General features: G+C 43.9%; 1 protein-coding gene across 7 annotated transcripts in view; it reads right to left on the reverse strand.

The window, feature by feature from the left end:
* The window catches only part of STAT5B (signal transducer and activator of transcription 5B), a 69,476-nt gene that overhangs the window by 24,096 nt on the left and 29,255 nt on the right, over nt 1–16,125 (reverse strand). The window lies entirely within an intron of this gene.

Raw genomic sequence — 16,125 nt, forward strand, 5'->3', positions numbered from 1 at the left:
TAAAGCTCTGACTATACAATATACTGAAGTTCTAGAAGCAAAAGTGCAAAGGGGAAGAACTGCCTATAGCTTCGATATCATAGACATTTTCTTCACTTTTGTTCCGAACTTGAAGCAACAGTAAGCAGCATCTGAACAGTAATGATGAATAATTAGCATGGGGATTTTTAAAAAACCACTTGTTTTAGATTCTTATTTTGACTTTTAAGAATTACAATAAACATACTGCCATTTTGAAAAAGACCCAGTAAAAGGAAAGTGAAAATATGTAAAGCATGGATTGAACCCTATGTATTATGACTAGGTTACCTAAGCAACAATGCTTTACACACAAAGGGCACAACTTTATTGGAAAAATACCCCAAGGTTCACCTTCTGAGTTATTGCTAAGGAATTTATGAAGCAATGTTCTGTTAAATTATAGCCTTAAAAAATCTTTCCGACATAACAACAATACATTCCAGCTAAGAGTCAGAAACAAGAACCATTATATTCCAATACGGGTAGATTTTTAAAATATGCTCTTGATTTCAGAAAAACGGTCTTATAAAACTACCAAGATGCCTTCTCAGAACCAACTGAGAATTTTAAATTCATTTGGCAGAAACTCTCTGGGCTTAAGCTGATTGCAGCGGTAACATTACTTTCATGTACACAGAAGGGACTTCTAACACGGAATCTTGCTCTAACACTGATCCCTACTGTAGACTCTGGTATAAGGCAGGGCTATCTTTAATCCCATCCAAAATTAATTTGGCTATTGACTGGCACAATTCTCCCAAGAGCTGTTACAGTCAGGGTCCAGTGAGTTAGAGCTTGCTTTTGTTGAACACCAGAGACTACACGTGTGTGTTAGGAAACAAAAATCCCATCTCTGTTAGTTATGGTTGTCCAATAAGTGTAACACTGAGCTATTTATGGGACTAGCCAGTTAGCCAACAGTGAGGTGTGGGGAGGGTGCCAGTTACCTATTTTAGGCTTGTGCAATGCTATAGAGCACTTGAGCGGTGTGCAATTTTATTTAGAGCTTTGGGGCATGAAGGCTGGGATCCCTAAGATCACCCAAGACCTCCAATTTCAATGGCTGAGAGTTCACTGGGAGAAGGACTCTTGGATAGAAGAGCGCCCTCCACGTGATCATCAAACATCTGGAAGGCATTTAATTGTACAATGTAATTTTTAATCAAATAAATCATGTCCCACGATTTTGGAAACTTGGAATCGACACCGAAGCATGTTTTTTGGATAAAAGGTAAAGGGATGGATGGGTGGATGGATGAAGGCGCTTAGGCATTTACACGTACGGAAGAATGAAAAAAGCATGAAGAGAAGAATGCAGGTTTTAATCTCTTTTAGTGAAGGGAACTGGAGAGAAGACCTCACCACAGCTCTTGTAGCGACTGTGGGAAAGACACCAACAGATAGAAAAACAATCTTGCATCCTGCATTCATTAACCGGATTGACCCAAGAGACAAAAGAAGGAAAACGTTTCTCTCCTCAGCGACTCCTTCTCAATCCACCCAAGTAACATAACATTCTGGTCGCTATCCTCCGTCTACTTTATGTTCTCCATATCATGGATCACTTCCGGACATTTATCACATATTTGTCTACTGTCTCCCTGCCAGGGAGAAGTCACCACAAACACAATGACTTTGTTTTGTTCACTGCTTCTTCTCTTGGGCCTAGAACAGTGCCTGGCACATTAGCAAGCAGTAACTCTTTTTGTTGCATAAATAAACGTATACACACAGTTTGGTCAAATCTATAGATACCAGTATGAAATACCCAGGCAGGAAATGGAAATACATTTTATAACTGGGATGGCTTCCTAATTTGGATGAGTCTATATTTGCCATGGTCTATTTGTTCCTTAATAACATTTGCCACAATCTGTCATTTTTCCTTTTAGTTTCTGTTAATTGGTTTTTGTCTATCTTCTCCACTGAACTCTGAAGAACGGTGAGTGAAAAGAGCACTGTTATTCGCTTCTGTGTCCCCAGTGCAGTGCCTAGCACAGTGGCTTGACATGGCAAGTAGTCAATAAACACTTGCTGAGTGATTAAATACACACCAAATATGTGGCAAATATTTCACATGTCCTGCTGTCTGAGCATATTCCAGGGGAGTCTATTATTGTTTTTGTTTTTGTTTTTGTTAATCCTTACCTGAGGATATTTTTTCCATTGATTTTTTTTTTGCAGCGGTTCTCAACCTGTGGGTCACGACCCCTTTGGCAGTCGAATGACCCTTTCACAAGGGTCGCTCGCCTAAGGCCATGCTGCATATCAGATATTTACATGACGATTCATAACAGTAGCAACATTACAGTTATGAAGTAGCAACGAAAATAACTTTATGGTTGGGTCACAACATGAGGAACTGTATTTAAAGGGCCAGAAGGTTGAGAACCAGAGGGGAAGGAAGGGAGGGAGAGAAATATCGAGATAAATATCGATGTGAGAGAGATATATCGATTGGTTGTCTCCCGCACATGCCCAACCGGGGCCGGGGATTGAGCAGGCAACCGAGATACGTGCCCTTCGGTGCATGGGTTGCTGCTCTAACCACTGAGCACACTGGGTCAGGGCCTATTATTGTTTTAAGAAAGACCATGGTGATATGCCACATATGTAGGGGTACTATATAGACGTCACACTATTTATTTTTGTCTCGTGGGGTTTTTTGTGGGTTTGTTGTTGTTGTATCCTCATCCAAGGATATTTTTTCCATTGATTTTTAGAGAGAGTTGGAAGGAAGGGTAAGAGACAGAGAGAGTGAAACATCGATGTGAAAGAGACACATCAATTGGTTGCCTCCTGCACATGCCCCACCGGGGCAGGGGATAGAGCCTGCAACAGAGGTACATGCCCTTGATGGAATCAAACCTGCTACCTTTCAGGTCCGATGCTCTAACCAAACTAGGGCTTATCCTGTGTTTTATATTAGTTCTTAGTTTTTATCAAATAGTGGGATGCTGAGCTGTCAGCATTTGTCAGAATATTTTTATGGCTCTAAATATAATAGTTATTTTCTAAAATGACACTTGAAGAATAACAGCTGGAGAATATAAGGTGGCAACCACCTTATTTTGATAAATATAATGTACTTTAATTCCACGACATGAAAATGCTTTGATAGAGAAACTAGGTTTTGCCTGTGAGTAGTAAAAAAACGTAAAATAAAAATGCACGAAATAACACAGAATCATTTTTACTTTTTAACTAAAAATTATATACATGGAATATGGGATGACTTACTGAGATTATTATGTAACAATTTAAAATATGTGGTTGAGGGAGAAAAAAATACCACCGCTTTCCCCAATCGCATCAACAAAACCTAGACTCCGAGCATTAGTGCTTTTCTGCATGCGTGTCGACACTCTCCACACCCGTTACCAGGCGACACCTGCACCCGCCCAGCCGAGTCTCTGCCCTTTCTCTCGGGTCCTGTGGCTCTGCACCGCGGTGACTGCGCCCCCCTGGCCTCAATACACTCTCTCTTCTGCTTACTTACCGGCAGCTCCCTCTTCAGTGCGTGATGTTCTGACAAGGGAAGTGGTTTGTGTCTTTGGTAAGTCATCACAGGGGCTTCTCTAAAGACTGGGAAATGGATTCACCATCTTATTTTTAGCCGAAGACGAGAACTATGTGAGTGTTGCTCAGTTGCCCTTGGTGTTCATAAGCGCTCCAAACCGCCCGCCACAGTGTGGGACGCAGAATGTTGTGAAAGCGTAAGCTATTCACATTGACGTTACAGTTCTGGATGTGACTCAGGAGGGTCAAGTAGCGCGGACCCTCAGGCCATGGTTAAAAAACGGTTTCAAAGTTTAATGGCTCATAATGATACACGCTTACTGAAAACCATAAAAGTAAATGCCCACTAACAAATAAATTATATGAGTGGCTGGGACTTAGGGATAATTTTGTCTCAATAATAAATACCTTTTTATTAGACGCTTTCCCTTTTAAAAATACAATATAACACTTTGTAAAGAAAAATATCACGATCTCTGAATTCTTCTGGAACACTGTGGCCAAAGTCATGCCAGAGCTAAGCTCTGGGCTAAGAGATGTGGGGAGCACATGACAGAAGGGTCCCAATGCAAATGGGCCAACTGCGTGACTCAATTCTAGCTTGGGATGGGAGTGGGAGGCATAAAATGTGTGCAGGGATCTGGTCTGCTGGATTTATGTGTCTAATTTATGTTCTTAATATGTTTTTAAAAATTAGAGAGAGAGAGAGAAAGAGAGAGAGAGGGAGACATTGATTGGCTGCCTTCCTCACACACCCAACCAGGAATCGAACCCATAAACTTGGGCATGTGCCTTGAATGAAAATCAAACCAGCGACCTTTTGATGCATAGGACAACGCTCAAGGAACTGAGCCACACGGGCCAAGGCTATGGGTATGATTTAAAGCATTTTATATCACTGGCCAGTGTTCTCAGTGGTTAGTGTCGGCGCGAGCACTGGTTTGCTCCCTGCTGCTACCCCCACCCCACCCCACCCCACCCCCCTTGTGTTGGCGCAAGCAGGAGGTGAAGGGTTGCCTTCTCTCTCTCACATCAATGTTTTTCTATCTCTGTCTCCCTTCCTTCCACTCTTTCTGAACAGCAATGGAAAAAAATAGCCTCAGGTGAGGATAAAATAATTAAAAAATAAAGCATTTTACATTTCCTATCCTCCATCCTACCACAGCCACCATCCCATCCCATCCCATCCCATCCCAGTCTCTAACATAGGGTTCATGTTCTAGACACAATGGCTAAGTCACCTAAGTAGGGGAAGGCACTGGGAGGACTGTTACCGGCTCACCTCCGAATGAGAGGGTAAGATTGTGATGGGTGGTGTCCCAAGAGCAAGACTGCCCTAAGTACAGTAGGTCCTCACTTAATGTCACTGATAGGTTCTGCAACTTTAAGCAAAACGATGTATAATGAAACCAATTTTACCACTGGCTAATAATGTAAACAAGAGTTACGTTTCTATGGGATCTCACCTCAACGTTATAATGGAACAATGTTGAATGAAATGACCTGCTGTTACCAAACTCCAAAAAAAATAATTTAAAAATCCTGTTCTTTCCAAGGACAATCTGACTCCTACTAATGAAAGTATGAATTATTAGCAACAAATATTTTGATTCATCCAATAAATAAAAGTAATTTTAGAAATAAGATTGAAAATGAATTAAAGTAACATTTATTAGTGTTATTACCCACCATCAGATTTACCACTCACAGAACACCTACTGTATGATTTATTACCGTAAGTGCTTCTCTGAACCTACTCATTTAATCCTCACAAAACCCTAGGAGGTCGGCACTATTATAATCCCCACTTTATAGATGAGAGAACTGAGAGTCAGCAAATTAAACAGGATTGTAAAATGGTGCAACTTTGGAAAGCAAGCTGGCAATTCTTCAAAAGGTTAAACAAGGAATGTCCATAGGACCCAGCAGTTCCACTCCCAGATATATGCCTAAGAGAACTGAAAACATGCCTGCAAAAACTTGTGCACAGATGTTCATAGCAGCAGCATTGATAATAGCCAAAAAGTAGAAATAACCCAAAGGTCCATCAACAGAAGAAGGAGTAATATGAATATGAATGGAAACATAAAACGGATACAATGGAATATTATTCTTATGTCTGAAGGAATAAAGTACTGACATACTACAACATGGATGAGCTTTGAAAACATTACGCTAAGCGAAAGAAGCCCGACGTAAAAGGCCACACATTATAAATTCCATTTCTATGAAATGTCCAGAATAGGAAAGCCCACAGGGACACCGCAGATCGGTGGTTGCCAAGGGCTGAGGTAACAGGGGGTGACTTTCAATGGGGACAGGTTTCTTCTGGAGGCGACGTATTTGCTCCAGATCCCGTACTTCTGCGGGTGCCAACGTATGGGCAGTCTGGCCCGCGAGGCTGTCCTTCTCCCCCTCTACCATGCTCCCTTTGTCTTGAGGACTTGTGGTGGTTGGTCATGTTATTTCATGTACTTTTCTGTATGTTGCCATATTTCATAATTTAGAGAAAGAAAATGAGTAGGAGATTAGAATAAGAGACCTAACGTTGTGAAGCTCTGATTTGGGCAAAGGCTTGGGCTCATTGGCAGATGAAACAGAAGGTGTATAAACATTGCTTCTAATCTGAAAAGTATAAGGCAAGGAACCAGGATTAAGAACTGTTAATCCGCCCTAACCGGTTTGGCTCAGTGGATAAAGCGTCAGCCTGCGGACTGAAGGGTCCCAGGTTCGATTCCGGTCAAGGGCATGTACCTTGGTTGCGGGCACATCCCCAGTGGGAGATGTGCAAGAGGCAGCTGATCGATGTTTCTCTCTCATCGATGTTTCTAATTTTCTCTCTCTCTCCCTTCCTCTCTGTAAAAAATCAATAAAATATATTTAAAAAAACAAAAAGCAAAAAAACTGTTAATCAGATCAGCGCCATTTAAAGACTAAAGGACTTTGGAAACACTATAAACAGCAAGTTCCCTGGTTGTGTCGATATCAATGATTACACGCATTCAGTGGTGATGGTTACCCAGTAGTAGTGAACCTGGAGAGACGGAAAAATATTGAATAGTAGTAATAAAGGATTAAGGCATTGTTCATATTAAAACTGGCCTAACATCAAGTAAGAAGGTTATAATAAAACTTTCCCATGTAGAAGTAGGTCAATACCAGAGCCATCTGCTCTTTAAATTTTTTTTTTTCTAAACACTACTTTATAAGCAATCAGGAAGGCAGTTCTCTAACAAAATCAGATTATTAAACAGATGGGACGAGAACAGAAAGAATAAAAGTATTTGGCTTGCAAAAACATAAGCAAGGAAAAATTTGCCCAGGCAACAATAGAGATGATAATATTCTGGGAAGATAATCAGTCATAAATCTTTACGTCACAGCCAAATGATTACATATTATTTTGGGAAGAAGAGAAAAGGGGGAGGAGGTAGAATGGGGAAGGGAGGCCTGAAGGAGGAGGGAGGGCAGCTATTTGCTAAATATAAAGACCAAGTCTTAATCAGTGGGTTATCATATATTTAAAACTGTCACCTAAATATAACTTGGCCCAGCACACACGATCCCATAAATAAAGAGAGTGGACTCAGACAAGGATCATCATAGCTGCTAAAACGATTACGTGATACTTGTTGGCGAACAGGACAGTCCACACAGTGTCAAAGTATTGCCTCACATATTACTTATTATTCACAGAAGGGAAAGGGTATGTATTCAGTGGAAAAAGCTGGTGGACAACACCTTAACCAAGTAATCAAACATCCCTGATCATGGGACAAACGGTCATTTTATGCCTCGAGATGTGACGCACTGAAAAGAACACACACACTAAATGTTTCGCCTCTAATCATGAATAAACAAACAGACAAATACAAATTGTGAGACTCTTATGAAAGACAGAAAAATGTGGAACTGTTCTAGATTAAAGGAGACTAAGAAAAACATGATAACTACCTAGGACATAGTTAAAAAAAAAAAACAAACCCACACCACAGCTCTAAAGGACATTACTGGGACAATTAAACATTTTAATTACATTTTTAAAAAATACATTCTTATTGATTTCAGAGAGGAAGGGAGAAGGAGAGAGAAATAGAAACATCAATGATGAGAGAGAATTATTGATCAGCTGCCTCCTGCATGCCTCCACTGGGGAGTGAGCTACAACCTGGGCATGCGCCCTGACCGGGAATTGAACTGTGACCTCCTGGTTCGTAGATCAACACGCAACCACTGAGCCACACCAGTTGGGCTTAATTACACTTTAACATGGCCTATATATTGGATATTATTGTATCAATGTTACAGCTCCTGAGAGTGATAATGGCATTGAGTTGATATAGAATGACCTTGTTCTTGGTAGATACATACTCAAGTATGTAAGGGTAAAGTCATGATGTCTGCAACTTACTTTCAAAGGGGAGAGGGAGAGAGAGGTGTTACCTAAATGTAACAACTGTTAACAATTGGTCAATCTAGGCAAAGTGTATATGAGTGTTCGTTGTCCTAATCTTTCAATTTTTCAGTAATTTTAATTTTTTTCAAAATCTAAGGGGGGGGAAAAAAGCAATTAGAGTAGAGGCGTGCTCTCTCCTGGAAATGACACCTGGCGGTACATACACATCAGGCGTCTCAGACTCTGTGCAGCAGGCGGGAGGATGCTGTCCTGCAGGCCGGGCCCGTCCTGCCACAGTGGTCCGCAGCTTGAGGCGTTCCCGTTCTCTCTGTGTTGAAATCCATTTAGCAACTTGAAAACCCATTTGGGAAGAAACGACATCACTACCACTTTCCAGGCAACTAAAAACATCTGCTGTGCCCCGGCTGGGTGTGCTCAGTGTTCAGAGCGTCGGCCGGCAGACTGCAGGGTCTCGGGTTTGGTTCCGATCCAGGGCACCTACCTCGGTTGCCGGCTTGATCCCCGCCCCCGTCGGGGCGCGTGGGGGAGCCAACCAATAGATGTGTCTCTCTCACATCCATGTTTCTCTCTCTGTCTCTTCCCCTCCCTTCCACTCTCTCTAAAAACTCCTTTTTCAAAACGACATTCCCCTTACCCCTAATGACACGCCTGAACACAACTGGCATACGAGCAGGTCCTTGACAGTTTAAGGGTAATAACTCAAGGCCTCCAGAGGGCTAGGGTTACAAGACCAGATCCCAGAAGGCCTTAGCCAGTGGTTCCTAAATTGGCTCCTACTCAAAAAGGCCAACGGAACTGGGGGGCTCGATCCTGTTTTGTTGACATCAACTTTGTGCCCAGAACCTGCACTTACAGCCACAGCAAGGTCTGCATTCCCTCCCGGGTCCCTCCCTCGGTGTCTCAGGAAGGCTGAACAGCTCAGGCCAGTTCCCAAGAACAGAAAGGCCGCCCGGAGATCACTCCCCCTAGGTCATGCTTTACACCTCCGTGTGCATCCACGCCAGCGCTCACCCAACAGCCAACAGCACACCTGGGAGAGAGGCCGAAGGACACTGAAACAGGACACGACCCACCGAACCCAAACTGCCGCAGAAGAAGGTGGCATTTCCTGCCTCTCCCCCACCCCCTCCCTGTCAGGTAGCTTCGTTCTCTGTATTTACCATAATCAGAATCCACTTCATTCTTGCTAACAGACCGTTATTTGAATGTAAATGCTTTAAAACAAAACAAAAAATCGCGCGCGCGCGCACACACACACACACACACAACAAAATAGAAAGTGAACCTAACCATGTTTTGGTTAAAATAAATGGAAAACTAAAATCGCGTCTGTTAGGAGAGAAACGCCTCATCAGCTAGTTCCTTTGTTTGCTCACTGGATGATGTTCCATTTGCGAAGTCCGACCGACGGCGGCTTTCTGAGGATAATGCCACTGTGCGGAGAACGATGCTCACTGTGTTTAAATCGAACGCGTCCGGCAGAAACGCGGGTCCAACGATGGGGCAGCAGGTGGCAAGCGGCTAGTTCTAATGCTGAGATGAAATGACATTTCGGTAAGGGCTCACCGTGTCTTAGAAAGTCCGCGTGTTCCGCCTCTTGGTGACAAAAAGGCTACCCAGTGTAAGAAATAATAATGACACCAGGACCTTCACCATTAAGAAGAATTAAACCTGTGCACAAGGCAACTTTTACCACAGCATTGACACGGGCACTTTGCAAGAAAATACAGTTGCTTTTGCTAAAACAAACTACTTTTTCTAGAAACAGATTCTCTCGGGCTCCGTGTCTCCTGGGATAGCGACACACAGCTAGCTTAGCACCACGAACGCGAGTGACCGTCCCTACAACATACAGCAGGCGCGCGGAAAAACGCCCATCGCTACCCGAACCCAGCGCCCGAGACATCAGCCAGGATAACGGCTTCTGCGTCCATGCTCTTTCACAGGCTGCGCTGTTGCAGGAAGAAGCAAAGAGCAGCGATTTCCTTCCAAAAGGTCAGCTGCCTCAGACAGACCAAACAGAAAGCAGTTGACTCTTGCCAACTTCCCCTCCTGCTTCTGCAGCTTGTACGCAATCGTGTTTGGTTTCCAGTAAAGCTCCAAAGAAAAACAAACCAAATGTGAGACCCAGAACCGTAAAGTGTCTCACGTGACTCCGCTGAAGACAATACGGTCACGTGGGGCCAGGCCTTTTAAACAGCAGTGGGGCTGTCAGAAACCACCAGACTGAACACGGGCTTACACGCATGGAGAAGGACGGGACTAGATTTACACGAATGTTCCACAAGCCGCTGCCTAAGAATAAAGTGAATTTGGGGGCCGTAATAAATGTGACAACATGTGAGGTCCCTAGTGGATTGATATGAAAATAAATTTTTTTAAAAAAAATACATTTTATTGATTTTTTACAGAGAGGAAGGGAGAGAGATAGAGAGTTAGAAACATCGATGAGAGAGAAACATCGACCAGCTGCCCCCTGCACATCTCCCACTGGGGATGTGCCCGCAACCCAGGTACATGCCCTTGACCGGAATCGAACCTGGGACCCCTCAGTCCGAAGGCTGACGCTCTATCCACTGAGCCAAACCAGTCTTGGCTGAAAATAAACCTTTAGCTTTCCTCGTCTCAAACTAAAGTCCAATCGTTGTCCAACACAATAAGGCACGGCCCGGGTTCAATGCTGACAAGCACATATACGAGGACTATATAGTTTCCTAGGTTAGGCATGGAGAAAAGACTATACAACTATGAACAAAAAGAGGAAGAGGACAGAAAATATGATTTTAAATCCTCTTTAGATAGTAACCCCAAATAGTTATGAAGTCATAGAGAACCCGGCCATGTTGAACCCGCTCAGCGGTTGAGCATCCGCCTATGAACAAGGAGGAGGGCATGATTTGATTCCGGGACAGGGCACATGCCCCGGTTGTGGGCTCGGTCCCCAGCAGGGAGTGTGCAGGAGGCAGGCGACTAATGACTCTCTCTCATCACTGATGCTTCTCTCTCTCTCCCTCTCCCTTCCTCTCTGAAGTCAATTAAAAACATATATTTAAAAAAAATAATATTGAACACCCGCTCACCCTCAAAGAAACAGTACATTCTTGCGTAGACTTCTTTAAGAGCTCATCTATGCATTCAATCTTCCTAGAGGCAACAATTTAGATCCTTTTGAACAGAAAGATAAAGAGGAAGGAAAAAAAGACGACTTTTTAAGTTTTCTCAGCCAGACTGGTTCCTGGCTTAGCTGTCTACATACAACTTACAAGAAACTGTGATGGGCCCTTCCAGGCCCCTCCAGCGTGTGGTAGGCTCTCTGTGGTTTCTAACCCGCTAGTTTCAGGTTGTGGTGGCAACAGAGACACCAAGCTTTTTGTGAGACAAGCTTATGTTCTAAAGATTCTAGGCTTTGATGATGGAGGGCATGTAACCCCCTCTGAGACTTTCAAAAGGAACACAGTCTGGGGTTCAAGGAAAAACTTGTTAGTTTGTTAAACGTGTTAAATGAATGATTGCTACCAACACTAGAAACAGGTTTCATGTTGGAAACAAAATAAACTATTACATTTCCAAGCCTTTCCTGTACTTAATCACCAAACCTTGAATAACAGCAAAGGAACTCGCACAGGAAGGAGAAAAAGAGCGTATGAGTAGTAATTGTAATACTTAGTAACGGCAGTAATAACATTCGAGGAGTTCCTACTGTGTCATGAACTCACGCCCTGCTATATATGCCCTTTACATGTACCCTCATGAAAAACCTATACGGCAGCACGATTACTGCTCTCACTCTACAGATGAGGAAACAGGCTTAAGGGGGAGGAAATCTGCCCCAAGTCCTGCAGCAACAAAGCACAGAAGCTGGGATCAGTACCGAGGCTGTCCACCTGCAGGGCGCCTCCTCTCAAACCCCGTACTTACCAAAACCTCTTACCCATCCAATGAGATTTTGCTCACAAGGATACCTGTGGTTTAAGACTGCTTTAAGATAAAAGCTACAAAGTGAATTAGCACAAAGCACAACTCACAGATAGATACCAAAAAAAAAAAAAATTATTTGACATTCCAAAAATGGGATGGTGCGAACGTCTAGATGACAAATCTTCAGGCAACCGAGAGAAGCCATGTTTGGGGTTTGGTGGCTCCGCTCCACTCCCCTAAACCAATCAGAAATCGGCTAAAAGTGTTGGATTGTCAAAGGGAGTGAGAGGAGAACCATGGGAACAGTTCTGGGGGTGGGTAACTTTCCAATGAGGCCAAAACCTAGACCCTGACCACTTGTGGTCAGAACGAACATTGTGACACTTCCTATAAGACGCAGAGTGGCTGGTTATACTTGTTACATTTGTTCCCAAGTCCCTTACTAGTTTTCCGTTAGATAGGTTATAATCCACCCCCAAGATTTAAGAGGGACCATCTTAATCTCCGGTTTTCTCATTGTGGCGACAATAATCACTTATAAAAATGAGAAAACAGCTTGTGAAATATCCTAGCGGGTAAGTTAGGATAGTAAAGGATACTGAAGTCAGCTGTCATCTGGACAACTGTCCACCTTATGCCAATAATTAAACGTCAACTTACTTAAGGCTGGTATGCAGATGAAGGTACAGACCAGGTGTAAATGATAAATTCCTGTGATAACGAATATCAACATGACAAACATATAAGTAACCACATTACTGTTTACAGTGTACATTGTATAACTGGATGAATGTTAGGTCATCTGGGTTCACCAAGCCATGCCACTAAGAAGTATTTACTCTTCTGAATTTAACAGGGGACATTTGGAACAAGGAACCTAGGAAGTTTATACTTCTACTAGGGGACCAGCGCACAAAATCGTGTGCAGGTAGGCTCCCTAGGCCTAGCCTGCAATCAGGGACATCTTCCGCCCGCTTGCCAGTTGCCAGTCCCTACTCCCGCCCTGCCACCTCCACCCACCCCGCCGTTCCCGCTGGCTTGGTATCTATCTTAGCATGCAGGCAGGGGGGAGGGACCAAGAGGTGCCCACTCGCCAGTCCCCCGTCCGCCCCGCTGTCACCCACTCCTGCCACCCACCCCGTTCCCCGTGGTTCCCCATTGGCCTGGTGATCAATCTTAGCCTGCAGGCTGGGGGGGAGGGACCGAGAGGTGGTCAATGCACCTCATAGGGACTGTTCGATCGCTTGTTCCGGTCGTTATGTTACGGTCACTGGCTCTTTATATATTAGACGAAAGGTGCCTCATACAATCTTTAACACCTTTAGCTAAAAAAGGAATCAACCAATACTCATATCCTATGACTTTTATCATTTTGATCACCCCAGTTTTAATTTTTTATTACATTTAATTGATTTTTTAAATATATTTTATTGATTTTTTACAGAGAGGAAGGGAGAGAGAGAGTCAGAAACATCGATGAGAGAGAAACATCGATCAGCCGCCTCCTGCACATCCCCCACTGGGGATGTGCCCGCAACCCAGGTACATGTCCTTGACCGGAATCGAACCTGGGACCTTTCAGTTCACAGGCCGACGCTCTATCCACTGAGCCAAACCGGTTTTGACTACATTTAATTGATTTTTAGAGAAAGAAACATCGATGTGAGAGTGAAACATCGATTGACTGCCTCCTGCACGTCCCCTACTGGGACGTGCAACCTGGGCATGTACCCCGACTGGGATTCAAACCGGCAACCTTTCGGTGCAGGGGACAGCGCCCAACCAACTGAGCCACACCGGCCAAGGTTGATCATCCCAGTTTTAAAAGATGGAATGCTTGCCTGGCTGGTGTGCCTCAGTGGTTGAGTGTGGACCTATGAACCTGGAGGTCATGGTTTGATTCCTGGTCAGGACACATGCCTGGGTTGTGGGCTGGATCCCCAGTGTGGGGTGTGCAGGAGGCAGCCGATCAATGGTTCTCTCTCTTCCTGGGTGTTTCTATCTCTCCCTCTCCCTTCCTCTCTGAAATCAATAAAAAAATATTTTTAAAAAATAAATAAATAAAGATGGATTGCTTTATCTCTCTAGAGTGAGAATGTGCTACACTCGGCATGAGAACTAAAGCAATTCTGAGTTACCTGTTGCTTAACTACGTTGTAACTTATCCCAGGGCAGGAACCATTTCTCATTCATTTTGATTCCTTCAACACAATACCTAGTGCGTGGTAGATGTTCAATAATTGCGTGTTAAATACGACGTTGGTAGACCTCCAAGTTACAAAAGAACCTAAATTGGGGGAAATAGCTGAAATGGCTGATAGGTCAGTTATTTCCTTCAAGATGTTATTTTTACCACTGTGGGGGTCATTAACTCGAGTCCTTATTACAGGAATAATGGGACTGAATCACACTTTATAGAAAATGTGACGGAGGTTTTGACTCATCATCGGTGCTAATCACGGCAAGTATAATTGCAAGCCGTACCATTCCATAAATATCGTGACAAGTTCGTAGAGCAGCGCTAACGCCTTGTTGTGGCAATTTCAGAGAGGAGAATGACATGAAATGGGACGATGCCAATGCGAGCAGAAATTCCAAAGACAGCTTCTTCTTTATGCAAACGAAACTGCGTCTTTTAATTATGCCTCAAAAAAGCAGCTGAGCATCAACGTAAGGCGCAGTGTTTATCAACAACCCACTCCGACGGTTACCAGGCGTTCTACCAAGCGCAATCCGGAAAGACTGATTGCTGCGCCAAGACAGGAGGGTAACGTTCTACATCCAGAATGCAGATTCCCGCTGGGAGGGTGGCTCGCCTGATAGATGCGGAACCTGTTACTTATCTCCTGAGAGTTCTCCAACTGCAGGATCGAATGCCAACTCGGGAAGGTATTTCAGTAAATACCGCCGTGCCTGAGTGACTGCAGACTATTTTTTGCTGCAGACGTACTTCCATGTAGTAAAGTAAATTTAGCAAAGGAAAACAGAGTCTTGAATGGTTATGGACGTCCCCTACCCCTGCCAAAAACGACAAGCTGCTCGCTCAAAAGCTGTCCCTCATTAGCAGCTGCTGCTGTGAAGAAAACCAAACCAAGTGCCAAGGAAAGCAGACTGAACTGGCCCTGTGACAAGGAATGGAAAAAGCCAGCATCTCTCTGTGACTAGCAAACTTCCCAAATGTTGGCCATCTAAATGCTGGAGGCCTGGGGGCGGGACAATGAGGGCCATCGATGCCCATTCATATTCAAACAGGAAGGACCAGGGGAGACTCCTAGCACCTTGAAAACTCACAGAAATCCCAGGGTACTGGCGTTAAGGAATACCACCGCAGCCATTTCCACCGCCTCTCCAAGCGGAGTCAGATCTGGCACGGGGTGATTCTTTTCGTTGTCAATTCTGTCTCGGGCGTGCTAACACCTGCGGTTGTAGACATCATAAACGTTGAATGTAAAAAAGTACCTCTCCTATGCTCGTGGCTTTGGCCCAAACTCTTAGGCTGAGTCTAGCTGCGGACCCTCCACTCTCCAGGCTGAGAACACGGGGTTAAGGAAAGCAGTGTCAGAGGCTCTCAAGCCGCCCACGGACAGGGATCCTGCTTGAAATCTGACCTGCACGGGATACTCTTCAAATTGCCCTCCACGCTCCCTCTCTCTTTCTCTTTAGCAACCAGAGCTCCCATTATATTTCTTTTTTCCTCAGCAAGTTAATTCCTATCCTTCAGAAACAAATTAAGGATATTTCCTCTTTAGTTTTATTACTTTCTTTTCCCCTCTCCCTCCAGGCAGACCGATAGAAAGCCATTACTACGTCATTTATATTTGGATAATAGGGTGAGGCGTCTCTGTAGCAACAACTCAGAAAAATGAAAATGACAGAGAAAGAGAAAAGGAAGGAAGGATGGAAAGGTGGAAGGAAAAAAGGAAGGAAGGCAGAGAGGAAGGGACAGAGTGGAAGGGAAGGAAAGGGAGACAGGAAGGGAGAAGGGAAAATACAATGAAAACAGAAAAATGGAGGGGGGGGGGAATGAGTATGAGCACATAATGTCTTAAGCTGCAATCAACACCTCTTTTTGTAGCTGCTGTCCTTCATACAGAGTTTGCCTTACTGTCTGTATAAACAATTACAACAATGTATCGGTAATTTTCCAGTTCATAATCAGTCTGTAACGATGAGAACCATTTGCTTTATGAAACATGGAGCAAGCCTAATCTTTGATGTTACTGTTGGTGCAGGTTTATCAGCAAGGCTTG

Source organism: Myotis daubentonii, chromosome 16, assembly GCF_963259705.1.
Source record: "Myotis daubentonii chromosome 16, mMyoDau2.1, whole genome shotgun sequence".
NCBI lineage: Eukaryota > Metazoa > Chordata > Mammalia > Chiroptera > Vespertilionidae > Myotis > Myotis daubentonii.